General features: G+C 42.5%; 1 pseudogene; it reads left to right on the top strand.

Annotated features, from left to right (window-relative positions):
* Positions 1-13,460: 13,460 nt before the first annotated feature.
* LOC114899746 lies at positions 13,461-14,306 on the top strand (annotated as a pseudogene).
* The last annotated feature ends 61 nt before the right edge of the window (positions 14,307-14,367 follow it).

Here is a 14,367-nt window from a genome sequence, read left to right as displayed (position 1 = left end):
GCGTCCAGAGCCTGTGCTCTGCAGCGGGAGGGGCCACAGCAGTGAGAGGCCCGCGTACCGCAAAAAAAAAAAAAGTACCTAGCTTAGAGTAGGTGTTAGCATGGGGTTCCACGGTAGAGCAGTCTCTTTGGAGGTGACAATCTGTAGAGAACGTGTATATTTCATTGGTGTCTAACAGTAAGCAAGGATTTAGCAGGTGTCCCTAATTTCTGTTACTTAGGAGTAAAACCAAAGAGTGCAAAGAGTCATCCTTAAAATATTAAGGATCAGGGTTAAGGGACTGTCTAGCCTGTTAAAACTTTTTCAGCAATGATACAGAAAGTAAAAGGCTTTTAGTTCAACATTCAACCGCCGGTAAGTGTGACACCACTCTGTTCAGCAGTCCAAAAGATTTGTTAATGCCCAGGTGACTCTGACTTACCGTTAACCCAAATAATTCTCAAGTGCAAATGTCGGGATTAATATCTCTTACACCCAGTAATGTGAGTTCATTTCTAGAGCCATCCCACTGCACAATCAACTATTCTTCCCAAAGTCCTTAGGCTAGAATTGTGGGGACTCTTTGAAAAATCCCTGCTCTTCCTCCCACTTTTTTTCTTTTCTTTTTTTTTTTTTTTTTTTTGATGTGGACCATTTTTAAAGTCTTTATTGAATTTGTTACAATATTGCTTCTGTTTTATGTTTTGGTTTTTGGGCCGGGAGGCATGTGGGATCTTAGCTCCCCAACCAGGGATCGAACCCATACCTCCTGCATTGGAAGGCAAAGTCTTAACCGCTGGACCGCCAAGGGTGTCCCCCTCCCACTTTCAAAGTCATTGTTTCTGAGCACAGACCCACACGGACATCAGTGATTTCAAATGTTAGTAACCTAACCCTGTAGGCTTGATTGAAGCTGGCTTGATTACGTACATGTAATGGACATTATGGCTGCCTGGTTAGAGTATATTCCACTATTCTAAGTTAGTGCTATTGCCATAAGCCCAGGGAAGTTGGCCCTAACTATAGTGGCCAACCCTTTAATTAAAGAATGCATGTGTTTGGGACTTCCCTGGTGGTCCAGTGGGTAAGACTCTGCGCTCCCAAAGCAGGGGGCCTGGGTTTGATCCCTGGTCGGGGAACTAGATCCCGCATGCCGCAACTAAGAAGTCCACATGCTGCAACTAAAAGATTCTGCGTGCTGCAACTAAGACCCGGCACAGCCTAAATAAATAAATAAAACAGTAAAAAAAAAAAAGAATGCATGTGTTTGGGGGGTGGGAGATGGGGCATTGGGCGCCAGGGGAGCTAGAATAAAGTTGGGGGGAATGACCAAATGTGGGAACTTTGGCTCTGCAAACCCTATGACTTCTCCATTTGAAGCATCACAAATTGGGGCTACTGAGGACATGGATCATGGAAACCATGAGCTTTGTCATCAGAGGGACTTGGATTTGAATTCTGACCTCATCACTTACTAGATTCTGTGAAGGTTTGGTCCTCAATTTCTGAAAGTATAATTGGAACATTAAACCATTCAGTTTATGGAAAATGATTAAGGTGGTTCCTGGCAAAAAGTTCTTTCCAGTATCTAACAGGTGGTTCGCCTCATCCATGGAACTTTTTAGTCAGAAATTCTAAATTGCAAAGATCTCCTAAGTCACATCCTACTTACTAAGGCAGCCTCCCGCAGATCACTGTGTACCCTGCCGGCTAATAATGCCAACCGGCCTGCCTCGCCTGGTTTTCTAATGAATAATGTGAAATGCAGGCCCAGTCCCGCTTTAAGCGAAGAGGAGCAACTGAGAGCCAGTTGTTATGAAGTCAAAACTCAAAGGAAGGAAAAAAAGGGATGAGGTTACTGCTGGGTGAGTAAGAGAGAGTTTTAGGAGGCAGGGTTGGGGGGGTTCTTCAAGCAGGAAATTTGAAGATGCAAAGAAGAGTCACTGGTCACAGTGGTACACTGAAGTGCTCAGCTGTTTCATGCTGTTTTACACCTGGGTGAGGGGGGATAAGGGCAGTGAATCATTTCTTCATGGTCCTTCCAACTTCTCTTCGAGTTAACTGTGGATGTGTAGGACCAAACAGGAATGAAAATCAGAACAGCCAGTAACTTAAGGACTTCAAGAGCAGACTGTTTAAAAAAAATAATAAGCCGGGACTTCCCTGGTGGTCCAGGGGTAAAGAATCCGCCTTCCAACGCAGGGGATGCGGGTTCGAGCCCTGGTCTGGGAAGATCCCACGTGCCGCAGAGCAACTCAGCGGGCAAGCCTCAACAAGAGAGCCCGCGTGCCGCAAACTACAGAGCCCACGTGCCCTGGAGCCTGCGCACCACAACTAGAGAGAGAAAACGTGTATGCCACAACTAGAGAGAAGCCCGCGGGCAGCAATGAAAGTTCCCGGATGCCACGATTAAGATCCCACGTGCCGCACCTAAGACCCAGTGCAGCCAAGAATAAAATTAATTAATTAAAAATAAAAATAGAAATAGAAAAAATAGTAAGCAGAATGTCACCTAAGCCATTAACATATTCAGGTGACTTGTTACTTCCCTAATGTGAGACTGAACCTAGTGGCTTCCATTGCTTAAGTGAAATTTTTTCTCAGAATATGATCAGTGCTTCCTGGTCAAGTAATCAAAGTAATTAAACAACAATGAATACAGGGCTTCCTTGGTGGCGCAGTGGTTGAGAGTCCGCCTGCCGATGCAGGGGACACGGGTTCGTGCCCCGGTCCGGGAAGATCCCACATGCCGTGGAGCAGCTAGGCCCGTGAGCCATGGCCGCTGAGCCTGCGCGTCCGGAACCTGTGCTCCGCAACGGGAGAGGCCACAACAGTGAGAGGCCCGCGTACTGCAAAAAAAAAAAAAAAAAAAGAAAAAGAAAAACAATGAATACAATATTTGCCTAACAGATTGGCAAAATTTTAAGACTGCTAATTGCTGGTATGGGTAATGTGTGGAGCAACAACCTCTCATCCTGCGGTGGTAGCAATGTAAATAAGACCAGCCTCTCCAGAGAGTAATTTGGCAATATGTACTCAGTTTCTTTTTATTTTAAAAGATTTTTTTGATGTGGACCATTTTTAAAGACTTCATTGAATTTGTTACAGTATTGCCTCCGTTCTACATCTTGGCCTTTTGGCCGCGAGGCACGCGAGACCCCAGCTCCCCGACCAGGGATCGAACCCGCACCAACCCCCAACCCCACCCCTGATCCCCGCCGGCCGCATTGGAAGGCAAAGTCCCAACCACTGGACTGTCAGGGAAGTCCACTGTACTCAGTTTCTTAATATGCAAACCTTTTACCCAGCAATTTTACCTCTGTTAACTTATTCTAAGGAAATAACTGGAGAAGTCTATGAAGTTGTATGTACCTCACAGTATTATTCATAATACTGAAACCCTAGCAGCCATGTAAATGATCGTCATCAACAGAGAACTGATTAAACAAATTACAGTGCAGCCATACAATGGCTACAGATTTAAAAATAATAATAAAGATCGGCATTTATCATAAAGGAAAAATGCCCATGATAGATTAAGTTTAATTTTAAAAATTTTACAGAGTGTTATGTATAACATGATCACACTTTTTGTATGTGCATGGAAAAAAATGCAGAAAGGTACATATCAAAATGTTAAATCTCTCTGGGTGATGGGATTAAAGATAATTTTCATTTTTTTCTTTATACCCTTTGTACTGTCTGAATTTATTTCAATTAACGTGTTATTTCCATTACATGAAAAATAAAGCTGTGTTCATTTTGAGAAAGTCTAATTAAGAAAAAAAGTTAAAAATGAATAATTTTCTTTTTTTAAAATAGTTTTCTTTTATACTCACTTCTTTTTAGTGGATGAAAACCTTCAGAACTGCTTCTTTACCTGTTACTGATTTTTGTTCAGGTCTTCATTTAGGGCTGAGAAGAGGGAGATGGACCATTTCTTAGGCTCTTTGGGGAGTTTTAATTCTAGGCAGAAGCAGCAGCTCTAGACTCCTTAAAATCGCTGTGCGTATCTGAATTCATGTCTTCCTTGACCAGTTACAAAAGTATTCATAGAAAATCTGTTTAAACAGCCAATGCTCCTTGCTTATATAAAATATTCCTTGACTAAGAAAAATGATCTTGCATCTCTTTACTTCATTTGCTTCATATTCTTGTGTGGTTGGTATAAATAGCCTAAGCTGCATAGTGAAAGAGTGGTCCGAGCAGAGTGAAATGGGTCAGGAAAGACTTTCATTCATTCATGTGCTGTACAAATGTATTTTCAGCCCCTATTAATGGGCTAGGCTCCAGGGCTCTGAAGATGGAGATGCGGAAGATCATAGTCCCTTCTTGGGAAGACCTTACACACTGCAGGGAAATGATGATTAAAAATAAAGTGTATGTGCAGGATGAATGGGAACTTAGAGGGAGGGTGCCAAGTCTTAACTGGGGGAGTTCATGTCCACCGACACTTGAAGGCTTTGTATGGGTTTGCCTTAAATAGGGTTTCTTGGGGACAAGTTTTCACCTGAAAGAGGTGAAAGGTAAGTGTTGTTAGAGAGCAGCTAAAAGGTCCAGGTGGCAAATAACTAACCTCCTAAACTGATTCTGCTAATAGAAAAGGTTAGAGGAGACGTATCCCCACTTCCTCTGGGGCCCACTTCCTACTGGGTAATACCAGGGCACAGTAACAAAGGCACTTGATCCCCGTGCTGGGCCTTCATGGTCCTTCATGGAAGGGGGGTGCTTTTGGCACGACTTGCACACTGTGTGCCACTTGTGTGTGTTAATGTCAAGACAAGGAGCTGTGGTTCCAGGGCGGTGGAAGGACAGGAATGGTAGTACAGATTCGGAGACAGCTGATTTGATGAGTCCTGGTATCAGCATTTCAGAGCAGGAAAGACTAGAAAAGATCTGGTCCAATCTCCTCACTTTAAAAAAAGAAAAGTTACTGAGATGGCCAAGCTCTTAACAACTGCCCTATTCTTTAAGAATAAATTATTAAATGTAATGTTCTGTGAAATGGTGCTCTAGTACACTCTGTAAAACTTAACGAAAAGACTCATTTTGTTCATCTGGGGAGCAGAGTGGTAATGCTGTTTCCTAGCTGGAGCCCAATGCGATTCTTGTGTTTATATAGTCAAAGGTCAAAAGCTGACTAAGAACAGATGAGCCCTTTCCTTTTGCATCACTTTTCAACTTTTCAAAGAACTTAAAATGAACTATCATTTTCCATTATTTACTTAAGGGATTTGTTTTGCAGAATTTGTAGCTCTTGGGAATCCCCTGTCGTTCTTACGAAGCACACAGTCTGATTCTTCCTCATCTGTCAGCATCTAGGAATGCAAGTATCACTATGCATGGTGTAAATCACCCAAAACAGAATAAGAGGGCTGAATTGTCCAGTAATGTGTGTGACTTTCCACAAATATCTGATGTATTTGTAGGGGTTTGCCTTAAATAGGGTTTCTTGGGGACAAGTTTTCACCTGAAAGAGGTGAAAGATAAGTGTTGTTACAGACCAGCTAAAAGATCCAGGTGGCAAATAGCTAACCTCCTAAACTGATCCTGCTAATAAAAAAGGTTAGAGGAGACATATCCCCACTTCAGGAAAGAGTCAGGAAACCACTCTTCTCTGAGATAGAGGAAATGATAGAAATGGAGATAGAGAGAAAGGGGGGTGGGGGTGGGGAGACAGAGAGAAATGGGAGAAGGTGTATCAGGCCAAGGATTAATTTCTCTGAATAAGAGAACCTTCTTTTCTAACCAGCATTTCATCTGAGGTAAACAAAGGCACATTCTTAAAACCCACTGCAACCCTAGACTTCCAAGGGCTTACAAAAATGTATAGCTTGCATTGTGTAGAAAAGGGTTTGCAGTAATTTCCACATGGATTCACTCTTCTGCTAAACTCCAACTCAAAATCTCTGTGACATGCCACACCTCAGAGTACATGCAGCACCTCAATCCTTGCTAGTGACCCTCTCTAGATAAACCCAGATTCTAAATTCTATTTGCCCAATGACTGTGCTATAAAGATCAAGCTGATGGTAACAGCAAGTGCAGATTTTACTGGATACCCTTTCTGTTTGTCCACGTTATAGGTTTTCTCAGATTAGCATTTTGAAAGGTATTGAATAATGAATACACCAGAGCCAATGTGGGGATCGCCTGGCTGACATTCATTCAATCAAGTATTTGTTTAGGTTGCTACAATAGTAAACTTCCTCTTTCCGTGACTACTTTCTAAATTGGCATAATATTTTGTTAAATCTGTAACCCATGTGGAAAAAGTCCTAAGAGGGACAGGCTTTGTTATTCACTAAACCAGCGGTTTAGTGATAAATAGCTACATGAACTCAGGCTACAGAACAAAATAGAAGTGAGTCTAAGACCAGGGCCTTGGGGACAGTGACAAAGGGCTCTGGAATCAGAGACTCTCTGGTTTGGAGCCAGGTCCCAGCTTTCCAGAAGGGTGACTTGTTCAGCTTTTCTGAGCTCAGCTTCCTCATCAGTAGAATGACGATAACGGTTCCTCCCTCACGAAGTTGTGGAAGGGTTTTAGCAATAAAATGTGAAGTGGGAGCACGAGGTAAGTGTGTTCTTTCTCTGCCTGAGTAAGCTGGGGCAGCCTGGAGAGGCCACGCAGGCCCCCTGGAAACAGAACTTGCTTTGAACACAGAAAGAAGGTAAGGGTGTTCTCAGAAACATGGATGGTCAAGGAACCCCATCCCATCCTTTCTTAGTCACGCTGCTTCCTTGTACCAGCCAACTGCTTCTGCTGAAATGATGCATCCCAGGCAGAGGAGGGAGGAAGCAGCAGGGCTGAAGTCATGAATGGGATGTTCAGCAGGCCGTCACACCTGAGAACAGGTGTGCGCGTGCGTGCATGCACCAGACAGGTGGGGCAGAGAGAGGCGGTGGGGAAGGGGAGCCGCAGAGGTTGGCAGGGTGTCAGCTCGTGTATCCCCACTAGAGGTTCAGCACTGAAGGCAGGGTGATGAGGATCGAGGTCTAGATGCTTCCTGCCTAAAGTCGGATTTGTCCTGGAGACTGGCTGAGGTCAAGGCTGGTGACAAGGACCAGATTGCTCCAGCAATGGGGAGAGGAAGGCTGGAGAAACAGTGGACTTGGAAGGGCTCTACCAGATTTCAGCACTGAGACAGTAAATCTGCCAAGACCCGTGATCAGGGGCCATAATGACCTTCAAGGCACAGTGTTGAACTCAGGTACACAGTGAGGTTCAGGTACTAAATGATCAAGGTGGACCATGGCCAGTGTGCAGAGTGGATGTCAATGCCTGCTAATTATCAGCCCTGTGTCCAGGGATCTGTCAAAGGACTTCATAAGTACATAACTGTGGGTGCTTCAGGTAATGACTAATACATAGGACTTGTGGAATGTTCCATTTCCAAGACACACTTATCAAGCTAAATTTGTATTAAGCCTGTTAGACAGGAGGGGAGGTTACAAAAACCAGAGGAATCTTCTGAGAAAGGTAGCTATTTATCACAACATTTATGATGCTTGACTTGAACATACTTAAACTGACCTAGACATCTAGAGAGGAAAAATACAAGCTGTACTTTTCTTACATACACCTTTGCCTTATCTTTGAGTTGAGAGATGAGTTTTTTAAATGATTTAGAGTTCTCAATAAATTTTTAGAATATTGACAAATAAAACAGTTGCTAACACCTATGAATCAACACAGAGCCTGGTTTCCTTCAACAAAGCTGGGAGAAGGTTTCAATCACCCAACCAAGCCCCACCTGTGCCCCAAGCAAGGTCCCAGGAGAGGTGGGTATGCTCTTGTTTTGGCCTCTTGACCTCCTGAGCTCTCCCAGCTCTCCAACAGCAAAAGCCCCAAATAGGGTCACTTCCACTGCTGCAGCTGACTCCAGGCATTATCACCCAAACCAAGACTGAAAGGTTCCCAGTAACACGGTGGGAGTACAAATATTTATTTTTAAATAAATTACTTTTTTCTGGCTTAATCAAAAAGCTTTTATAAGGTTTGATTTTAAACCACATGCAAATACAGTAATCTCTGATGGATTTGGCAAAGATTTATTTATTTTCTTCAATTTCTAGTTTTTTAAATGTAGACACAGATTTGCTTAGATTAACATTGATTCTCAGAGCCCCCAAAAGCTCAGCACAAAGGACGAGGTTAACTGATGAGGGGCCTGAAACAGATTGAGCAGGTGTCTCTGACAGAATGCTGACACGTCCCTGTCGCCTATCCGTTGGAAGCTGAAGCCATTACACTGTGAAAGCAAACACATTTTGGCATCTAAACTCTACTGTGGAGTTTGATTTGCACCTTGGTTTTCTAGTTCCTGCTTCGCAAAGAATAAATAGCAGAGTTCAGTGTAGCCTTTAGTAGACAATCTCCACCGTGTGCAATAGCCAGAGTCCAAGTCTCCATCAAAAGACACTGGTGGCCAGATGCTTTCCAATACAGTCCCCAAGCCACTGGCCAGTGATGTGAGAGCAGCAGAGATGGAAGGAAAACACTTAGAAATTCTGCTGAGAAAATGTCCCCTTTCTTCCTAAGACACACGCTCCTCCTGCCGAGAGAGGCTGTGTGCTTTGTTTGGTGTTTAAAGATGTTTAAAGGCAGTTTTCTGGAGGCGGGGGTGGGGGGGATGTTTTCAGACCGACTTGACCTATCCGCTGTCCAATCTGAGTTTTTCTTCAAAAGGTTTTCAATTTCTTCTCTCGATATAATCTTCTTCGGGCTGAGGGCTGTTTTTCCTCCAACACTGTGGGAGTCTAGTTCAGAAACTACTAGTATCTTGTGGGTCATCACAGTGGACACTGGGGGTGACATCATCTAGGTTCATGCTGGGCGTCCAGTAGCATTTGATCCACGTCATAACTGCAAACAGAAATTGAGGCTGCCTGGACATATACCCAGAAAATATGAAAACTCTAATTCAAAAAGATAAATGCACCCCAGTGTCCACAGCAGCACTGTTTACAATAGCCAAGACATGGAAGCACCTAAGTGTCCATAAACAGATGAATGGGTAAAGAAGATGTGGTACATATGTACAATGGAATATTACTTAGCCAGAAGAAAGAATGAAGTAATGCCATTTGCAGCAACAGGGATGGACCTAGAGATGATCATACTAAGTGAAGTAAGTCAGACAGAGAAAGGCAAATATCACATGATATCACTTATACGAGGAATCTAAAAAAATGATACAAATGAACTTGTTTACAAAACAGAAAGAGACTCACAGACATAGAAAACAAACTTATGGTTACCAAAGTGGGAAGAGGGGAGAGGGACAAATTAGGAGTTTGGGATTAACAGATACACACTATTGTACTATACATAAAATAGATAAACAATAAGGACCTACTGTATAGCACAGTGAACTATAATAACCTATAATAGAAAAGAATATGAAAAAGAATATATATACTTGTATAACTGAATCACTTTGCTGTGCACCTGAAACACTGTAAATCAGCTATATTTCAATACCAAAAAAACCTTAAAAACTAAAATGAAAAAAAAACAAGAAATTTACGCTGGAGCTGTGCTCCATTCCCATTACTGAGGTGCAGCCTCACCCAAGGGCCCTGCAGGTTCTCTTCCTGGAACCCCGGGATACCTGAGACTCTGGTGAGCTGGTCAGGCTCTGTGACAAGCAGGAATGAGACTCTGAGTTCATTACTTTTATCTTTTGCAATATACTTTATAAGTGTTTTTAATAAAGGTAATATAGGGCTTCCCTGGTGGCACAGTGGTTGAGAGTCCGCCTGCCGATGCAGGGGACACGGGTTCGTGCCCCGGTCCGGGAAGATCCCACATGCCACGGAGCAGCTGGGCCCGTGAGCCATGGCCGCTGAGCCTGCGCGTCCGGAGCCTGTGCTCCGCAACGGGAGAGGCCACAACAGTGAGAGGCCCGCGTACAGAAAAAAAATAAAAATAAAGGTAATATAATATTGAAATAAAATTCAAGTTCGATTTTCTTCCCTCCTCCTTTGCCTTCTTTCACTTTTTTCCCCAGAGACAACCCCATGGAGTGTCCTCCAGTACACTGCTGTAAGCGTATATGTATCCATTGGCAATATATAGTGGTTTTTAAATTTTAAATAATTTGTATCATACTGTTTAAATTTTCTACAACCTGTTTCTTTTTTCTTTTCAGTGGTATGTTTTAGTGACCTATGTTAATAAGGTTAACACGTAGAGACCTAGTTCATTTTTTAAATCGCTATTTTAATGTTCTTGGGCATATAAACTTTATTTTTTATTTCTCTCTGATGGGTTTTAGATTGTTCTTTTGGTAGCTGTCTCTTAGCACTTATCTGCAAGTTTCTCTAGAGGAGGACTTTCTAGGTCACAAGGGATGTAAACTTTCAGCTTTACTGGATATTGGTAATTTGACATCAAAACAATTGTATTCATTTTCACTCCCACTAGTAGAATATGCAAGTTCCTCTTCTCCACTTCCTTTCCAGCATCTCATATTGTCCAGTTTGACGTTTTGTAGACAATCAGAGGGATATAATGTGGCATCTAATTTAATTTGTGTTTCTCTTAGTGAGGAGGAGGACATTTTGTGAATTTTGGTGATTTTGTTTGCCTTTTCTCCTTCCTCTTCATATTTTTTGTCCATTCTTAAAAACTGGGGGTTTTGTTTTGCTGCTTTTTATTTCCTTGTGTTTCTTAGATACTTTGCAATACATGTTACAAATATCTTCTCCTAGTTTGTGGCTTGTTTTTTCAATCAAATCTTTAAGCTAAACTTTAATTTTGGCATCATTGAAAAATTACATGCAAATTTCTAAGCCTTTTCCTTTACGATTCATACTTTCTGGCTTAAGAAATTCTGCTTAACTCAACGTCATGAAGATAATCTGTACATTCCCTTCTAATCATATAAAAGCTGTGCTTCACATATTTTGGTCTTTATTCTTTCTGGAACTTATCTGTGAAAAGAGTGTTCAATAAGGTTCTAATTTTATTTATTTACAGATAACTGATTGTGCAAACAATTCAGGCTCACTGTTAAAATTCAACTAATCATTTAACATATGAAGAAAGACATTAAAAGTCACCTGAAATTCTACTGCCCCAAGAGAGTCACCACTGATACTTTCAATATCATTTGTCAATAGTCCCCTCTTCCCCCCTTGATTATGATCCTGCAGCTGTCACACAGGGAGGGGACTTTTCTAGCATTCAAGTAAACTTAAAGAATTAATACTAGAGCATCACTACTCATCAGGGAAATGCAAATCAAAACCACAATGAGATATCATCTCACACCTGTCAGAATGACCATCAACAGGAAGACCACAAATAACAAATGTTGGCGAGAATGTGGAGAAAAGAGAAACCTCTCACACTGTTGGTGGAAAGGTAAACTGGTGTAGCTACTGTGGAAAACAGTATGGAGGTTTCTCAAAAAACTAAAAATAAAACTACCATACGACCCAGCAATTCCACTCCTGGGTATAAAGCTGAAAAAAACCAAAACACTAATTCAAAAAGATACATGTACCCAATGTTCATAGCAGCATTATTTACAATTGCCAAGATATGGAAACAACCTAAGTGTACATCAACAGATGAATGGATAAAGAGGTTATGGCATACATATATATATAAATGGAATACTACTCAGCCATAAAAAAACAATGAAAATTTGCCATTTGCAGCAACCTGGATGGACCTGGAGGGCATTATGCTAAGTGAAATAGGTCAGACAGAAGAAGACAAATACTGTAGAATATCACTTATATGTGTAATCTAAAAAATACAGTAAACTAGTGAATATAACAAAAAAGAAGCAGGCCCACAGATACAGAGAAAAAACTAGTGGTGACCAGCGGGGAGGGGGAGGGGCAATACCAGGGTGGGGGAGTGGGAGGTACAGACTGTTGGGTGTAAGATAGGCTCAAGAGAAATGCAAACCAAAACTACACTGAGGTATCATCTCACACTAGTTAGAATGGGTATCATCAGAAAATCTATAAACAACAAATGCTGGAGAGGGTGTGGAGAAAAGGGAACCCTCTTGCACTGTTGGTGGGAATGTAAATTGATACAGCCACTATGGAGAACAGTATGGAGGTTCCTTAAAAAACTAAAACTAGAATTACCATATGATCCAGCAATCCCACTACTGGGCATATATCCAGAGAAAACCATAGTTCAAAGAGACGCATGCACCCCAATGTTCATTGCAGCACTATTCACAATAGCCATGTCATGAAAGCAACCTAAATGCCCATCAACAGCCTAATGGATAAAGAAGTTGTGGTACATATATACAATGGAATATTACTCAGCCATAAAAAGGAACGAAATTGGGTCATTTGTTGAGACTTGGATGGATCTAGAGACTGTCATACAGAGTGAAGTAAGTCAGAAAGAGAAAAACAAGTATCGTATGTTAACGCATGTATGTGGAACCTAGAAAAATGGTTCAGACGAACCGGTTGGCAGGGCAGAAGTTGAGACACAGATGCAGAGAACCAACGTATGGACACCAAGGGGGGAAAGCCGCGGGAGTGTGGGGATGGTGGTGTGATGAATTGCGCGATTGGGATTGACATGTATACACTGATGTGTATAAAATTGATGACTAATAAGAACCTGCTGTATAAAAAAAATAATAAAATTCAAAAATTCAAAAAAAAAAAAAAGAGTCATGCACCGCAATGTTCATTGCAGCACTATTTACAATAGTCAGGACATGGAAGCAACCTAAGTGTCCATCAACAGATGAATGGATAAAGAATGGCACATATATACAATGGAGTATTACTCAGCCATAAAATGAAACGAAATTGAGTTATTTGTAGTGAGGGGATGGACCTAGAGTCTGTCATACAGAGTGAAGTAAGTCAGAAAGAGAAAAACAAATACCGTATGCTAACACATATATATGGAATCGAAAAAAAAAAAAGGTTCTGAAGAACCTAGGGGCAGGACAGGAATAAAGACGCAGACATAGAGAATGGACTTGAGGACACGGGGAGAGGGAAGGGTAAGCTGGGACAAAGTCAGAGAGTGGCATGGACATATATACACTACCAAACGTAAGGTAGATAGCTAGCGGGAAGCAGCCACATAGCACAGGGAGATCAGCTCGGTGCTTTGTGACCACCTAGAGGGGTGGGATAGGGAGGGTGGGAGGGAGGGAGACACAAGAGGGAGGAGATATGGGGACATATGTATATGTATAGCTGATTCACTTTGTTATACAGTAGAAACTAACACAATATTGTAAAGCAATTATACTCCAATAAAGATGTTTAAAAAAAAAGATAGGCTCAGGGATGTAGTGTACAACACAGGGAATATAGCCAATATTTTGTATTTACTGTAAATGGAATGTAACCTTTAAAATTATATTAAAAATTTTTTTTAAAACAGAATACTAGCTTTCTTTCCGCGTCGTCAGACAAGGGTCCATACGGCATTGTTCTGGATTCCCATCATAACTTAAAGGGAAACTTTCACAATGTCTGGAGCCCTTGATGTCCTGCAAAAGAAGGAGGAGGATGTCCTCAAATTTCTTGCAGCAGGAACCCACTTAGGTGGCACCAACCTAGACTTCCAAATGGAACAGTACATCTACAAAAGGAAAAGTGATGGCATCTACATAGTAAATCTGAAGAGAACCTGGGAGAAGCTTCTGTTGGCAGCTCGTGCCGTTGTTGCCATTGAAAACCCAGCTGATGTCAATGTCGTTTCCTCCAGGAATACTGGCCAGCGCGCTGTCCTGAAGTTTGCTGCTGCCACTGGAGCCACTCCTCTTGCTTGCCGCTTCACTCCTGGAACCGTCACTAACCAAAGCCGGGCAGCCTTCCGGAGCCAAGACTTCTGGTGATTACTGATCCCAGGGCTGCCCACCAGCCTCTCACAGAGGCCTCTTATGTTAACCTGCCTACCATTGCTCTGTGTAACACAGACTCTCCTCTGCATTATGTGGACATCGCCATCCCATGCAACAACAAGGGAGCTCACTCAGTGGGTCTAATGTGGTGGATGCTTGCCCGGGAAGTTCTGCGCATGCGTGGCACCATCTCCCGTGAACACCCATGGGAGGTCATGCCTGATGTCTACTTCTACAGAGATCCTGAAGAGACTGAAAAGGAACAGCAGGCGGCAGCTGAGAAGGCTGTGACCAAGGAGGAATTTCAGGGTGAATGGACCGCCCCACCTCCTGAGTTCACTGCTCCTCAGCCTGAGGTGGCGGACTGGTCCGAAGGTGTGCAGGTGCCCTCTGTGCCCCACTGAAGGCTGGTCTGCACCTCCCACTGCTCAGGCCACTGAGTGGGTAGGAACAACCACTGGATGGTCTTAAGCTGTTCTTCCACAAACTCTTTTTTTTTTTTTTTTTTTGCGGTACGCAGGCCTCTCACTGT

Source organism: Monodon monoceros, unplaced genomic scaffold (assembly GCF_005190385.1).
Source record: "Monodon monoceros isolate NGI ecotype Baffin Bay Population unplaced genomic scaffold, NGI_Narwhal_1 Super_Scaffold_1, whole genome shotgun sequence".
In the NCBI taxonomy this organism is placed as follows: Eukaryota; Metazoa; Chordata; class Mammalia; order Artiodactyla; family Monodontidae; genus Monodon; species Monodon monoceros.
The sequence above is the reverse complement of the archived record's forward strand: the minus strand, read 5'-3'. Positions and strand labels throughout refer to the sequence as shown.